This window comes from Triticum dicoccoides, chromosome 2B (genome assembly GCF_002162155.2).
Source record: "Triticum dicoccoides isolate Atlit2015 ecotype Zavitan chromosome 2B, WEW_v2.0, whole genome shotgun sequence".
Classification (NCBI taxonomy): Eukaryota; Viridiplantae; Streptophyta; class Magnoliopsida; order Poales; family Poaceae; genus Triticum; species Triticum dicoccoides.
In genome coordinates, this window is record NC_041383.1 from 785,278,270 (window position 1) to 785,295,324 (window position 17,055).

A 17,055-nucleotide genomic window follows, 5' to 3' on the forward strand; every position below is an offset into this window, starting at 1 on the left:
TGCGCGGGCTCAAGACCAGAACTTTCGACAAGCTGCGCAAGTGCGGAAGGAACTGGATCGAGGAGCTGCCGGTGGCTCTTTGGTCGATCAGAACGACGCCAAATCGAGCCACTGGGCAGACACCCTTCGCTCTAGTCTATGGAGCAGAGGCAGTTCTCCCCACGGAACTCGTATACAGGTCGCCTCGGGTGCTCGCTTATGATGAGCTTGAGCAAGAGCAGCTGCGACAAGATGACGCGCTGCTCCTCGAGGAGGATCGTCTTCAGGCTGTTGTACGAGCTGCTCGATACCAGCAAGCTTTGCGCCGCTACCATAGCCGCAAAAGTTAATGCCAGAAGCTTCGAGGAAGGCGACCTTGTTCTTCGGCGCGTTCAGTCCACCAAGAATTCCAACAAGTTGATGCCAAAGTGGGAAGGCCCTTATCGTGTGAAACGAGTCACTAGGCCCGGCGCTGTCCGCCTTGAGACCAAAGATGGCATTCCGGTGAGCAACTCCTGGAACATTGAGCATCTTCGTAAGTTTTACCCATAGGGCGCGGTTGCCGGAACCTGTTCCGTCAACCACCTTTTGTACAAGTCTTGCCGATGTTGCATGTAATCCTTTGTACAAAGCCGGGCGCAGATCCCGTGCATAAGTAAAACTCATGTGCTCTGCACAGCTTGTCAATTTCATGCATTATATTCTTTCTTGCATGCGTTATCTGACACTTTGTGCAGCACCTATCCCCGGTAAGCAATAACGAGCCGTAAGGCTCCATATCATTATTTTTCTCTTCTTTCTTTCTCTCAAAGGAAGGCAGATTCCCAAGGCAAATTCCCTCGCGCACAAGTTTGCCGGGGGGGAGGAGAAGATGATGATGTGGAACAGGCGTCGTTCAAGAAAAGTTTCGCCTTAACAGAAACCTTGCCGGGAAGCAAACGACAGAAAAGCTAAGTTGCCAAAGTTTGAGCAATTAGTTTTAATTTTTAAGTTATATTCCTTGAACGACCGTACTTTGTATGAAAAACCTGTGCACGGAGGAACCAACTCGTAGCTAGTTGCGCCCTTACTTTGTTTCGAGTCCGCTGAACGATTTAAGTGTGCTGCAACTAGTCGCGACAAGGTTTCTTGTCGGAGGCGGCACCGCCAGCAGGCTGCTGACGTCCCGCACTCAGCGCTCGCGGCTCGGGTGCCTGCGCCGACAAGTTCCCTAAAAACGTAGGGTAAAAGCATACAAAGGAAGAAATCTAGTAAAGGAAATAACATAGTAATTGATACCAGAAATAAAGTTATATTACAAGATAACTTTTTGCAGCTCTAACAGACTGTTTTCATAACATGATTAGCAGCGACAAGGGAAAACAAGAAACGGGCGGCCTAATCTACGCGACCGCCCTCAACCCTCCTGATCTCGCTCACCTTGTCCACAATGGGTGCGACAACGGCCTTGAGCGCTTCCCGATCGGCGTCCGGCGGCAAGGATTTGAGGACGTTGGTGAGGTTGAGGCCTGGATTGCGGAAGGCCACCTTCATCAACACTTTCTAGAGAGCGCCAGCGCAAATCTTGCGCGACTCGTTGGCCAGCTGCTTGGGGATCTTCTCCCGGAGTCGCTGGAGTGCCGTCGCCACGTCCTTGAAGAACAGGCTGAGCTTGGCGCTGGGTTGGAGATGCTCGTCGGAAGAGTACCCAAAGTCCTCCATCCCCAGCTGCGCCAGCTCCCCGTCGATGACTGCGGCGATGTTCACCAGACCCTCGGTCCAGTGCTCCACAGTCTCCTTGAATGCGTTCTGGGTGACAGCGATGCTCGCCAGTAGCGCCTCGTCGGCCTTGACCTTCTCCGACAAAGTCTTCTCTCGCTCCTTGGCGCCGTCCAGCGTCTGAGTTAGCGTGGCCAGCTTCAGCTCGAGATCCGCGTTGGAGTCCTTGGCGGCGCTGAGCTCCTTGCCCCTCTCAGTGAGAAGACCCTGCAGCTCACCATCAGCGGCAGCATCCTTCTCGCGCTCACGCTTGAGCGCGGCAAGCTCCTCATTGCTCTTCTTGATGTTCGCCTCCAGCTGCGCCACCCTCGCCTCCAGCTCCTTCTTGGCGGCCTCTGCAGTTGCGGCAGCATCCCTTGCTTCTTTGAGAGCCCCGCCAAGTGTTTCCTCGCGCGCGACGAGCTCCTCCTCGTAGCTGTCAAGATAGGCCTTCCGCTGCACCAACTCGCCTTCTCGCGCGGATTGCTTCTCGGCAGCAAGCCTTTGTTCTTCCTCAGCTTCGGCCTTCTCGAGAAGGAAGGCCGTACGCTCCTCTACGAGTCTCTCCCGCTCCTGTGCTAGGGACCGGAGAGCTTCCTGGTTGAGGCCCCGGAGCTCCTCTGCGCGCTTCTCCATATCGACTCCCGCCTTCGCGACAAGTGCTTCCCGGGGAGCCAGCTTGGCTTGTCGGGCGCGGTAGAGTGACAGCAGCTTCCGCAGCAGCTGCTCCTCCTCAGGCTCGCCACTGCTGCTGCTTGGCGCATCAACCAACGACAGTCCGGCGGAGGCGAGCAGCTCCTCATCGAAAGTTTCTCCTTCGACCGGCGCCCTGGAGCTTGACGCCCAGGGAAGCTTGATGAAGATACCGTCGCCGGCCTTCAAGTAGGCACCGGGCTGGGGCTCTTTGGAGCCTGGCTCTGCGGCAGCGGTGGAGGGATCGGCGGTCGGCGCAGCGCTTGGCGCTCCTGCGGCCTCAGGGTCGTCAGTGCGATCGCCCGACCCCTCGCCAGCTTCCGCGGCGGCAGCCTTGGCGGCCTCTTCGCCGGCGGGCTCATCAGCACCGGCCCCTTCTTCGTTGGCGGCGGCATCGTCGTTGCTGCCACGCGCGCCTTCCTCGCCGGTGTCCTCAGTCTCCATTGGCTCCGCAGCAGATGGATCTGAAGAACGAAGAAGGGAGAAAAATCAAGCAAATACTCAAAAGAGAAAATCAAAAGAAGAAAAACCCAAGGGATGTTCTCAAGCAAGTGGATTACCTGAGCTGGGATCTGCGATTGCGATCTCAACCAACACAGGATCACTAGTACTGTTCCTTGCCGGAGAGCTGCCCCTTGCCGGAGAGTTCTCCCTTGCCGGAGAACGCTCCCTTGCCGGGGAATCCTCCCTTGGCGGCGTAGTTGAAGCAGATAGCACTTCGGGAGCAGCTTCCGGGTGCTCCTGGTGAGGCTGTTCTGCTCCTACACAAGTCAACAGTCAAGATATCAGCAAAGGAAAAAGCACTCATGCGTGCCCGACAGCAGGAAGCAAACTATGAACTTACGCTGGGAGCTGCGCTGGGGGTTGCTTTGGGGAGTGGTTGCCGGGTCCGTCAAGGTGGTCTCGGACACACCCCCTGCTGACACGGTGGGGTCATCCTCGATGACAATCACCGCGGCCTTGGCTCTCTTTGCTGCTCTCTGGGCCAGCGTCCTGAAAAGGAATGGATTCAGATCGAAGCAAGTCAGAGACAAGATAAAAACAGCAAGATTTAAGAATTGCAAGAACACCAAAGAAGCTTACTCTTCTTCCTCCTCGTCGGAGCTGAGCGCGGAGAGATCGAAGTCCGGCACTGTCAGGACCCCGACTCAATGCCACATCGATCTAGCATGTAACACCTCATATCACTTTGCGGCCTCACGCACGGTATTCCCACGGGTGTCGCCTTACCTTTTCCCGGGACCGTTTGCGTCTTTTGGCACACGTATATGATAGTGTCGCTAGCATCCATATGGTAAGGAGCCCGGGCTGACATGGCTAGTCGTAAACCCAAAGTGGCACAAACTTACAGGGACAGGCATCCATGACCCAACATCGAACGTGTCGGTCATCAGCGAGTGAATCCAGGCTGTAGCACTGGGCTAGCAGGACTCCGGTGAACCGGGCTGTAGCGGGCTAACAGGACTCCGGTATTCATCGCGTGACATTTCCCCGAAGGGACAGACACAGGAACGAAGAAGGACACATGCCGTCCAGCCTAAGTGTTCCAGAGCAGTAGCAAGCTACCATGGCTCAGTGGAAACACTAGGAGACATTTCCCGGTAAGAGAGGCTACTAAGAATAAACAACTAGATTGTCAGATCCCACACATACCAAGCATTTCAATAACATACACACAATATGCTCGATATGTGCAATACAACATGGCATCACAAAATGACTCTACGACTCAAGTAGTTTATTCAATAGGCTCCGAGGAGCGAGATATTACAAACATGGGTCTCATGACCCAACAATCAGAGCATACAAATCAAAGCACAAGCGGAAGCTATCTTGTCTGAGTACAGACATCTATAAATGAAAAAGGCTAAGAAGCCTGACTATCTACCAGATCCTGCCGAGGGCACAAGATCGTAGCTGAGGTAACAAGCTAAACATCGAAGTCCACGTGGAACTACTAGTGAGACTGAAGTCTCTCTGCAAAAACATAAATTAAGAAAAGTGAGTACAAATGTACCCAGCAAGACTTACATCAGGACTAACTACATATGCATCATTATCAACAAAGGGGTGGTGGAGTTTAACTGCAGCAAGCCAGCTTTGACTCGGTGGCTAACCTGAACTACGACTGCAAGTAACTCTTTTGAGGTGGCGCACACGAGTCCACATATTCACCATATTAATACACCACTATGGATCCGCTCCCGTCTCCCTACGAGAACGCCATCCATAGCACTCACGCTTATCTTGCGTATTTTAGGTATCCACTTTCACTTGTCTATGAACTATGCAAGGGGTCCAAGTTTCCATATTCGAGGAATCCGGCTATTCGAATAGATAATGATAACCCTGCAGGGGTGTACTTCTTCACACACGCTCCCGCCACTTACCGCCCTGTACACATCATGTACCTCGGCAACCTTCAAGCGGAAGCCGGGCAAGGGAGTCGGCCACGACCTGACTAACCGAACAAGTCTCTAGTCCAGGTTTATCGCCTATTCGGGTTCCATCCGCAAGGAGATCCGGCCGGGGTGTCGCTCACGGCCCCAAACGATGTGAGCAGGGTTCCCAAGCCCACCATCCGGGTGCCACTTGGTACACCGTGCCACTGTGCCTAGTCTGTCCCAAGCCCACCTGTACCGGGTGCCACTTGGTAGACTACTAACACTACCTACAAACACCAGAAACTAGTTGCAACTCCTGGACAAAGATCATGTTGATTAATAAGTCGAGAGGGGTCGAGTTACCGGAACCCAATGTGTGGTAGTAACTGGTCATGGATCACAAACACAGAACTCGGTTCCTGAGGACGGCTGCAATGAGACAACCCACCATGTACTCCTACATGGCCTCTCACCGCTACCTTTACCAAATCGTGTTCACACACTTAGCTCACACACAATAGGACATGTTCACACGCCTCTGATTCATCCCCGATGAATCAGACCTGACTCAACTCTAACAGTAGCAGGCATGACAAACAAGCATGAATGAGTAGGCACAACAGGGCTCAAACAACTCCTACTCATGCTAGTGGGTTTCATCTATTTACTGTGGCAATGACAGGTCATGCAGAGCATAAAGGGGTTCAACTACCGCAGCAAGTAACAAATATGTCATTGTTGTCCTAATGCAGTAAAAGAGAGCAGGAGCGAGAGAGTGGGATTTTATCGGAATGAACAAGGGGGTTTTGCTTGCCTGGCACTTCTGAAGATAATATAGCTCTTCATCGGTGTCATCGATCACATCGCCCGTACACGTCTATTGAGAGGGGACAATCACCGGTAACTGAGAAAACACAATCAATGCAATGCACAATATGATGCATGAATGTGACATGGCAATATGCTGTGGTTTGAGCTAATGCAGCTAGCAACAAAGTTAAATGAAGTTGGTTTGGACCCTAAGTTCAAAACCAAACTCCATATGTGAAATTCAAATGTCATTTAATTGATTTGTGCTAAACAGCAGCTATAAGTTGTTCTAACATGCATGAAAATGGTACAGATGGATAGATTGGATTTTTCTGATCATTTTTCATATATAATTTATTTAATTTGGAGTTACGGTTGAATTTCTATGAATTTTTGAAGTTTAAATCATTTTCTGGAATTTCCTGAATTAAAATAAATCCAGAAAATGATTTATTGCGTCAGCACTAGGTCATGCTGATGTCAGCAGGTCAACTAGGCAGGTCCAGGTCAAACCTGACCAGTGGGGTCCACTGGTCAGTGACACAGTGTTGGTTTGTGTGGCTGACGGGTGGGACCAGGTCAACGGCCACGTCAGCGGGTCAATGCTGACGCGTGGGTCCACACATTTTATTAATTAATCTAACTATTTTGGTTAGCCGGTAACCTAATTATGTGGGTCCCACTGTCAGTGGCTCTAGGGGTTAATTAGATGGATCATTAACACTAATTAAGCGTGCCACGTCGGCAGTCGCCGGAGTATCGCCGGCGGCGACCAACGGAGCGGCGGAAACGCATCGGGTTCGCGCTACAGGGCACAGTTTAGGGTGCGGTTGGGTTCTACGGCGAGCTGGGACTCGTGCGCATCGAACGGTGGTGGTGGCCGTGCCGGTGATGGCCGGTACAGACGACGGCGAGCTCGTGAGCGGCGGCCAGAGTTCGGGTGGTGGCGGGTTTGGCGCTACGAGCGGTGGTTTGGCGCGCTGAGGGCACTAGGGAGAAGCTCTTGCTCCTCCGCATCCAAAGGAACAGGCGGAAGGCCGTGAGGTGGCCGGAGTCGACGGCGGCGACGAGGTCAGCGGCGGCCGGAGTTCGGCCGCGACGGAGCTATGGCCTAGAGCTCACAAACGCGAGGGGAAAGAGAGGGGTTCTGCACGGAGGCTCACAGCGAGGTCGATGAGCAGCTCGGGGGTCTCGGGGAGGCGTCGGAGGCGGCGAATCGATGGCGGCGGTCCTCGGTGGCCGAGGAGGGGAAAAGCGTCGGGACGGCGCTTCGGGGCTTCTCCGGTCGCGTGAGCCGACGGAGAGGTCGAGGGAGGCACTGCGGAGCTCGGGAGCGCGTCGGGGAGGAGAGGGGGTGGCGGTGGCCGCGAGGGTCAGCGACGGTGGCGCTCGGCCGGTTGTGTGCGAGAGGGACGGAGAAGGGGAGAGGCAATGGGAGAGGTCGAGGGGGTTCCAGGGGGGTGCGTGGCGTCTCCCAGAGGCGTCCAGGCGTCGAGGTGGAGCGGCAAGCAGGAGGTGGCCGAGGCGTGCGCCGGCGTGCGTCGGCCACGCGCGCTGCCTACTGGCGCGAGGAAGACGACAGGGGGGGAAGATGGGCTGGGCCGGCTTCTGCAGCAGGCCGCACAGGTAGGCGCCAGGTAAGCGGCTAGGCTTCTCTCTTTTATTTCTGTTCTGTTTTATTTTTTTCTTCTATTTTGTTTAATTTATTCCATTCTGCCACTGTTTTGAATTTAAAAATAATTCAAACAATGCCAAATGCTCCTCTGAATATTTTTATTTTGCTAGATGGACTTTTCCAAAAGCATATAAAATATTTCAGGGGTATTTGAAATTATATTCTAATTATATGAATCTAATTCAAATTCAATAGCTAATGATTTAAATTCAAAGTCCCAAAAATAAATCCTTAAAAATGTTCAATATTTTGTTTGGGACCAGAACCCTTGCCAAAAATTATCAAACATTTAAGAAGAGCATTTTGGAACAATGAATGAGATTTTAGGGTTTTTGCCCTTCTTTTATTTAGGATTTTGAGGCTTCCAATTTTCCTCAGTTCAAGTTTCAAAATTTAAACATGACGCACAGATGGAAGCAAGCCTAGGTTAGGCCAGGACTAGGGATGTGACAACTCACCCCCACTAAACAAGAATCTCGTCTCGAGATTCAAGCGTAGGGTAAGACGAAGGGGAAACACAAACTAGTATAATCTTCATGATCCAGGGTGCACTTCAAATGAACGTTGATTGAACACCATCTTTGTCTTGATGTCTTGCTCTGAGAACTCTAGCTAATCATGACAAGAAGAGGAAAGGAAAACTCTAGAAGGATCGATCTTCTCGAAGGTCGAACAACTCACGGAATGAGACGTAGAACTATCTCTCGGGTTGAGACACGAGATACACATCAAGAGGGGTGGAAAGAAACGGATGACGAAGGTTCACTAGGTGGACAACAATTCCACACTTAAGAAGGTGGTAAACGATTGTCAACGTAGCGAGGAGTTGAGTTGCCATGATACCACAACGAGGCACCTTAGGGACGGTGACTCGAAGATATACCCCTTAAGTGGCAAAAAGAATCACCTTTGATTCAGAGATCATTGAAACTCTTTAAACCAGCCTAAGGCAATTCTCGAGCGATCGTTTGGAGGGGGTCGGTAGAATGGCATACTCGGACTTGGATGATGTGGATTACCTTGTTGAAGACAACGTAATGGATGAATTTGCTTACCACCGGAAATGGAAGAGACCCATGGTAGAATGGCACATTGGTGGTGCAAGCTGGGAACAGAATGCAAATGCTGGGAATGATTCTGGTAACTGGGGAAGAACCCAGCAATAGAGAGTGAATTCACTGTTTGAAAAGGTCATAGCATAACCGAGGAAGCTGAGAGCAAACTCAGTTAGTGCCGATGATAATACGTAGCGGTTGTGCGTGCTCCCAAGAACTTGAGCATTTCCACAATCATCAAGGTTTTATCAACATCCGTGTCAAGGGTGCTGACAACATAACATACTACCATGATGGCTAATGATGGATGATGCAGATGCAAAGGAAGATGACACTTTCTTAGATTTCACCCTTGGCGGGGCCAAGGAAATAAAATCTGGATGATCGACCGAGAGACATTTAGCACTCCGCTTCTAATGTTCTCCTTGACGTGCTAGTGTATCCCATTCATTGAAATGGTTTGGTATCTAGAACATCAAGTAAAGGTCGGACTTCAGGAACACAAAAATCCATAGGGCAACTAGGGGGTAAATCCTACGAAATCCCTATGGGGAGGTGGCCAACTTCTTAAATCAAGATACTACAATAATAGGTCTTCCGGTTGGGTGTGTTGGCCACGACATCCACTTTACCGGTTATCGAGGGACCAATATTATAGTTCTTGGGAAATGTTCCAACCATCATATCTGCCTGAGATTCAGATCTGGTTGGTGTCAGGATATCCAGACTCATCGAGTCTAGGAAGAAAAATGAAAGTTTGCAACACAAATCGACGAGATGACGTTGCGAGATTCTCGAGGGACGAACTGCGATAGCAAGCTCCAAAACATGAGCTGGTTCTGCTACAAACATGTGAACATGTTGTCCCAGACAAGCACGACCACATGGTAGTCTTATAATAAACACTATCGAGTTCTGGTTGGGAACCATCATCGAGGATATCAAAGTTCTTGATTAAGCCCGGGTTAGCTCTTAAAAAGAACTCCTTTTCCTAGAACAAATCAGTCAGTGGCTTGGTGTGCTACAGAATTCATATGGAACGAAGATGATCAGTCTAACAGACCACAGAATACTTTGCACGTGCATGACTGACTTGGGATGATTCCAGAGGAGTAAAACAAACTTTCTTGAATTCACGACGGCAACTTACATCAAATGCACGTGAATCAAAGGGAGTCACTTCTTTCATCCAAACATATACTTCATGAGCTAGCATGAAGAAATTCTTTCAAAAGTTTCCAACACTAGCTTAATGTTCAACAAAATCATGGAGGAGATAAGGATGTTGTCAATGGGCTCAACAACAATTCATCGGAATTTCCATATCACTGGACTGCCACCACCATGTGAACACGGTGATAGTATTGGTCATACCAAAGATTATAATGGTGTATGCTTGAGGAAAAACCACGAGTAAGACAACATTACGAATATCGTTGGTTCTGATTTGATTTGACGATAGCCCATACTCCATCAAAGGTTTGGGTAAGATAATAGATCCAACAATTGTTCACAAGGACCAATTAATGAAGATACCATCTTTCTTCAACACACACACACACACACACACAAAAAGATATCCCTTAACATGAACTAAGTCAGGCAAGCTTTTATCTTCCAACTCTCCAAGTTGTTGTTTAGCTTGACCAACTAGCTCAGGGGTATCCCACACAGATTCTTGGAGAAGAGGTGGTTTACAAGGATAAACCAACTTGATCACGAGCTCAACATAGCGGTCGGGTGACGACCCGGTGATACTTCCGAGAAGATAATCGGAAAATCACAACCACCGATATGCTATTAGGCTCAAGAACAATCTTGCTTTTCAGGGCAAGACGATATGATCAACAGAGCGAGGGATTGGCACAATCCTAACTCATTGATCGAAGGGTGCACCGGAAATAAGGACCAGATAGCATGATCAGTCTTAGAATGATGATTCAAGAACCAACACGCTAAGAATGAAATTATTGTCCTTTAACTACCAAGCAATGAGGTTGCTGGGAGTATGGATTTCACACATCACAATTCATTTGTCGGTATTCCGGTTGCATCAACACGAGGGCCGAGGAATGACTAATGATGGTGAGAAGTATCACTACGTCAAAATTCATGAGAGTTGGTGCAGTTCTCATGACAATTCTGACATAAAGGGGGTAATACTCCAAGGTAGAACAGAATCAAAAGCTGGATTGCATCTGATCTGCGGAAGACAACTTCTTTGACTCGATCCTGGATATGGATGAGGTACTGGAGTTTGTTTCTCCTAGTCATTCAGGACAGAATGGCTTGACGGACCACAAGAGTAATAGGTATCGATGAACGATTGCACGCATACTCTTGACTATCAATTGATAGACGAGGGTCGGAAGACAATTAAAGCGGGACAACTCAAAGGAACATACGATTTTCTGAGTTGTGGATGCATGGTTTAGCATGTCGAACGAAGTTCGACGTATTTCTTCCGGATAACCCACGCAGAAAGGTAGAACTGGCAGAGTCACAATATATAATGGAGAACTCATCGAGAGCACTCTGGTTGTGATCGTTCAGTTCAACGAGGAACTTCTGCCATAGGTAGTTCATGGTATTTGGAAGAAGAAGATACCACAGACTTCAAGGACTATCGCAAAGGTTACTAATAACCTAAGGGAGCTAGCAATTATTATCAACATGAAGTAAGTAGGGTGAGTCTCGGGTTCAAGAACCCAGGAACAAAATACCTATTACTAAGTAGCATCACGGGATGCTTTCGATAATGATGGCCAGAATCATCACACTGGGACACAAATCATGGCTAAATTACTAGATGATCCCGTAAAACACCTAGGGTCATAATAATAACTTCCACATAAATGTCAAGGCAATAGAATGCCTCAACTCAACAATTAGTGTGATTGAGCTGGCATAAAGGAACATCGAAACCAGAGGGAAAGGATTTTGCAAATGCATCAGATTGTTTAGAAACCTGGGATGACTCGGATAGCATAACGGCTGTAAATGCTCAAAAAAAGATTTGAGACATTCACAAAAGGGTGGCATAACCACTCAGAAGCACAATATCAAGGTTTGGAGATCAACAGTTAACATACAGAAATAGTAGGAACTGAACTCAGACTTAAATCCAACAATCTATAAGTCTACGGATTAATAACACATGATCCTGATAGAAAGAAGAGAAAGCCTAGTTCTTAACCCCGTAGGAAAGATAAGATGACTCAGATCAGAAGGGCATAAGGTATAAGGAGTAAAAAGAGCCTTACGTTCCATCCCACAATCAATTCCCTTATATAACTAAAGAATTTCTAGACTCAACTTCGACCAGTTTGGCTTGGTAATCCTACAGGCAGTCAAGCTCTGATACCAACGTTGTCAGGACCCCGACTCAATGCCACATTGATCTAGCATGTAACACCTCATATCACTTTGCGGCCTCACGCACGGTATTCCCACGGGTGTCGCCTTACCTTTGCCCGGGACCGTTTTGCGTCTTTTGGCACACGTATATGATAGTGTCGCTAGCATCCATATGGTAAGGAGCCCGGGATGACATGGCTAGTCGTAAACCCAAAGTGGCACAAACTTACAGGGACAGGCATCCATGACCCAACATCGAATGTGTCGGTCATCAGCGAGTGAATCCAGGCTGTAGCACTGGGCTAGCAGGACTCCGGTGAACCGGGCTGTAGCGGGTTAACAGGACTCCGGTATTCATCGTGTGACATTTCCCCGAAGGGACAGACACAGGAACGAAGAAGGACACATGCCGGCCAGCCTAAGTGTTCCGGAGCAGTAGCAAGCTACCATGGCTCAATGGAAACACTAGGAGACATTTCCCGGTAAGAGAGGCTACTAAGGATAAACAACTAGATTGTCAGATCCCACACATACCAAGCATTTCAATAACATACACACAATATGCTCGATATGTGCAATACAACATGGCATCACAAAATGACTCTACGACTCAAGTAGTTTATTCAATAGGCTCCGAGGAGCGAGATATTACAAACATGGGTCTCGTGACCCAACAATCAGAGCATACAAATCAAAGCACAAGCGGAAGCTATCTTGTCTGAGTACAGACATCTATAAATGAAAAAGGCTAAGAAGCCTGACTATCTACCAGATCCTGCCGAGGGCACAAGATCGTAGCTGAGGTAACAAGCTAAACGTCGAAGTCCACGTGGAACTACTAGTGAGACTGAAGTCTCTCTGCAAAAACATAAATTAAGCAACGTGAGTACAAATGTACCCAGCAAGACTTACATCAGGAATAACTACATATGCATCATTATCAACAAAGGGGTGGTGGAGTTTAACTGCAGCAAGCCAGCTTTGACTCGGTGGCTAACCTGAACTACGACTGCAAGTAACTCTTTTGAGGTGGCGCACACGAGTCCACATATTCACCATATCAATACACCACTATGGATCCGCTCCCGTCTCCCTACGAGAACGCCATCTATAGCACTCACGCTTATCTTGCGTATTTTAGGGTATTCACTTTCACTTGTCTATGAACTATGCAAGGGGTCCAAGTTTCCATATCCGAGGAATTCGGCTATTCGAATAGATAATGATAACCCTGCAGGGGTGTACTTCTTCACACACGCTCCCGCCACTTACTTCCATGTACACGTCATGTACCTCGGCAACCTTCAAACGGAAGCCGGGCGAGGGAGGCGGCCACGACCTGACTAACCAAACAAGTCTCTAGTCCAGGTTTATCGCCTATTCGGGTTCCATCCGCAAGGAGATCCGGCGGGGGTGTCGCTCATGGCCCCAAACGATGTGAGCAGGGTTCCCAAGCCCACCATCTGGGTGCCACTTGGTACACCGTGCCACTGTGCCTAGTCTGTCCCAAGCCCACCTGTACCGGGTGCCACTTGGTAGACTACTAACACTACCTACAAACACCAGAAACTAGTTGCAACTCCTGGACAGAGATCATGTTGATTAATAAGTCGAGAGGGGTCGAGTTACCGGAACCCAATGTGTGGTAGTAACTGGTCATGGATCACAAACACAGAACTCAATTCCTGAGGACGGCTGCAATGAGACAACCCACCATGTACTCCTACATGGCCTCTCACCGCTACCTTTACCAAATCGTGTTCACACACTTAGCTCACACACAATAGGACATGTTCACACGCCTCTGATTCATCCCCGATGAATCAGACCTGACTCAACTCTAAGCAGTAGCAGGCATGACAAACAAGCATGAATGAGTAGGCACAACAGGGCTCAAACAACTCCTACTCATGCTAGTGGATTTCATCTATTTACTGTGGCAATGACAGGTCATGCAGAGGATAAAGGGGTTCAACTACCGCAGCAAGTAACAAATATGTCGTTGTTGTCCTAATGCAGTAAAAGAGAGCAGGAGCGAGAGAGTGGGATTTTATCGGAATGAACAAGGGGGTTTTGCTTGCCTAGCACTTCTGAAGATAATATAGCTCTTCATCGGTGTCATCGATCACATCGCCGGTAGACGTCTATCGAGAGGGGACAATCACCGGTAACTGAGAAAACACAATCAATGCAATGCACAATATGATGCATGAATGTGACATGGCAATATGCTGCGGTTTGAGCTAATGCTGCTAGCAACAAAGTTAAATGAAGTTGGTTTGGACCCTAAGTTCAAAACCAAACTCCATATGTGAAATTCAAATGTCATTTAATTGATTTGTGCTAAACAGCAGCTATAAGTTGTTCTAACATGCATGAAAATGGTACAGATGGATAGATTGGATTTTTCTGATCATTTTTCATATATAATTTATTTAATTTGGAGTTACGGTTGAATTTCTATGAATTTTTGAAGTTTAAATCATTTTCTGGAACTTCCTGAATTAAAATAAATCCAGAAAATGATTTATTGCGTCAGCACTAGGTCATGCTGATGTCAGCAGGTCAACTAGGTGGGTCCAGGTCAAACCTGACCAGTGGGGTCCACTGGTCAGTGACACAGTGTTGGTTTGTGTGGCTGACGGGTGGGACCAGGTCAACGGCCACGTCAGCGGGTCAATGCTGACGCGTGGGTCCACACATTTTATTAATTAATCTAACTATTTTGGTTAGCCGGTAACCTAATTATGTGGGTCCCACTGTCAGTGGCTCTAGGGGTTAATTAAATGGATCATTAACACTAATTAAGCGTGCCACGTCGGCAGTCGCCGGAGTATCGCCGGCGGCGACCAACGGAGCGGCGGAAACGCATCGGGTTCGCGCTACAGGGCACAATTTAGGGTGCGTTTGGGTTCTACGGCGAGCTGGGACTCATGCGCATCGAACGGTGCTGGTGGCCGTGCCGGTGATGGCCGGTACCGACGACGGCGAGCTCGTGAGCGGCGGCCGGAGTTCGGGTGGTGGCGGGTTTGGCGCTATGAGCGGTGGTTTGGCGCGCTGAGGGCACTAGGGAGAAGCTCTTGCTCCTCCGCATCCAAAGGAACGGGCGGAAGGCCGCGAGGTGGCCGGAGTCGACGGCGGCGACGAGGTCAGCGGCGGCCGGAGTTCGGCCGCGACAGAGCGATGGCCTAGAGCTCGCAAACGCGAGGGGAAAGAGAGGGGTTCTACATGGAGGCTCACAGCGAGGTCGATGAGCAGCTCGGGGGTCTCGGGGAGGCGTCGGAGGCGGCGAATCGATGGCGGCGGTCCTCGGTGGCCGAGGAGGGGAAAAGCGTCGGGACGGCGCTTCGGGGCTTCTCCGGTCGCGTGAGCCGACGGAGAGGTCGAGGGAGGCACTGCGGAGCTCGGGAGCGCGTCGTGGAGGAGAGGGGGTGGCGGTGGCCGCGAGGGTAGCGAGGGTCAGCGACGGTGGCGCTCGGCCGGTTGTGTGCGAGAGGGACGGAGAAGGGGAGAGGCGATGGGAGAGGTCGAGGGGGTTCCAGGGGGGTGCGTGGCGTCTCCGAGAGGCGTCCAGGCGTCGAGGTGGAGCGGCAAGCAGGAGGTGGCCGAGGCGTGCGCCGGCGTGCGTCGGCCACGCGCGCTGCCTACTGGCGTGAGGAAGACGATAGGGGGGGAAGATGGGCTGGGCCGGCTTCTGCAGCAGGCCGCACAGGTAGGCGCCAGGTAAGTGGCTGGGCGTCTCTCTTTTATTTCTGTTCTGTTTTATTTTTTTCTTCTGTTTTGTTTTATTTAATTTCGTTTTGCCACTGTTTTGAATTTAAAAATAATTCAAACAATGCCAAAAGCTCCTCTGAATATTTTTATTTTTCTAGATGGACTTTTCCAAAAGCTTATAAAATATTTCAGGGGTATTTGAAATTATATTCTAATTATATGAATATAATTCAAATTCAATAGCTAATGATTTAAATTCAAAGTCCCAAAAATAAATCCTTAAAAATGTTCAATATTTTGGTTGGGACCAGATCCCTTGCCAAAAATTATCAAACATTTAAGAAGAGCATTTTGGAACAATGAATGAGATTTTAGGGTTTTTGCCCTTCTTTTATTTAGGATTTTGAGGTTTCCAATTTTCCTCAGTTCAAGTTTCAAAATTTAAACATGATGCACAGATGGAAGCAAGCCTAGGTCAGGCCAGGACTACGGATGTGACAGGCTCCCCTCCGGTGCGGTGAGGCGGAGGAGTAGGATCCCTTGCCCGCTTGGCAGGGGCGGTGGCGGTGGACCGGGAAGATCCCGCTCCAGTTGCCCCAGCAGCGTGAGGCGCTCCCGCGGCAACAGTACTTGCCGCGGTAGAGCATGTCGCACGGCTGGGCGGCTGTTGTCCCGTCTGCCGCCCCGCTACGTCCGCGGCCCTGCGGAGACGCGTTCTTGGCGGGGCCGGGGGCTCCGCCTGCGGCAAGCTGTCTGAAGGCTCGGGCTCTTCCTCACCGGCCTCACTCGGCTCAGCTTCAGAGCCGGCGAGATCTTCCTCGCTAGCGAACTCCGCGCGCTCGGCAAGGTTTACCACCTCTGCTGCCTCTACCTCCTCCACAGTGAACCCGAATGCGCCCGCGGCAGCTGCTACCGCAGCCTCTTCCGGCGATGCGCTGCAGCTCCTAGTCGGTGGTGTCGCGGGTGAGGCTCTTTTGCTCGTCGGTGCGGACAGGCACTTCCACCAAGTCGTCGAAGAACGCTTGCACAACGTCATCCGCAGGTTCTTGCCAAGTTGGGGCGATTCCGTGTGAATCGCACAACGGCATCATCGCGCGGATCCGGTCAAGCGACGAGTTGTTGCACAATGGAACGACGCCCCTCGGCAACGTAAATGGATGTTGGGGATCTCGTTTGAACAACTCCGTGAGCATTGCATCCAGTTCCAGGACGGTGAAATTGAAGTTGAGGCCCGGCCGCAGCCTCATGATGTCCGCCGAGTTCTTGAACTCCCAGGCGGGTCTCCCCCTCTCCTGCAGGGGGGCGATGCGATGGCGAAGGAAATCTGCGCCGACAGCACCTACAGTGAGCCCGGCAAGCCTGAGGCGAAGGATCCTAGTGATGGCGATCTTCAGCCTGTCGTCTTCCGGGGCCACGTTGCTCCAATCGTTGCCGCGCACGATGGGGGCTTGGCGCAGGGCAGTGAACGGCTGCAGGTTCTCCTCAACGATCCAGCACCACTCCACTCTCCACTCCTCCCACTTGCTGCGGAGCTCACCCTCCAGATACGCTTCCTTCTTGCCGGCCCTCGAGATCCAGGCGATCCCTTCGGCAAGCGGCTCTCCTCTCTCGACCCGAGGCATGAAGAAGTGGCGGAAAAGGGCTACATTGG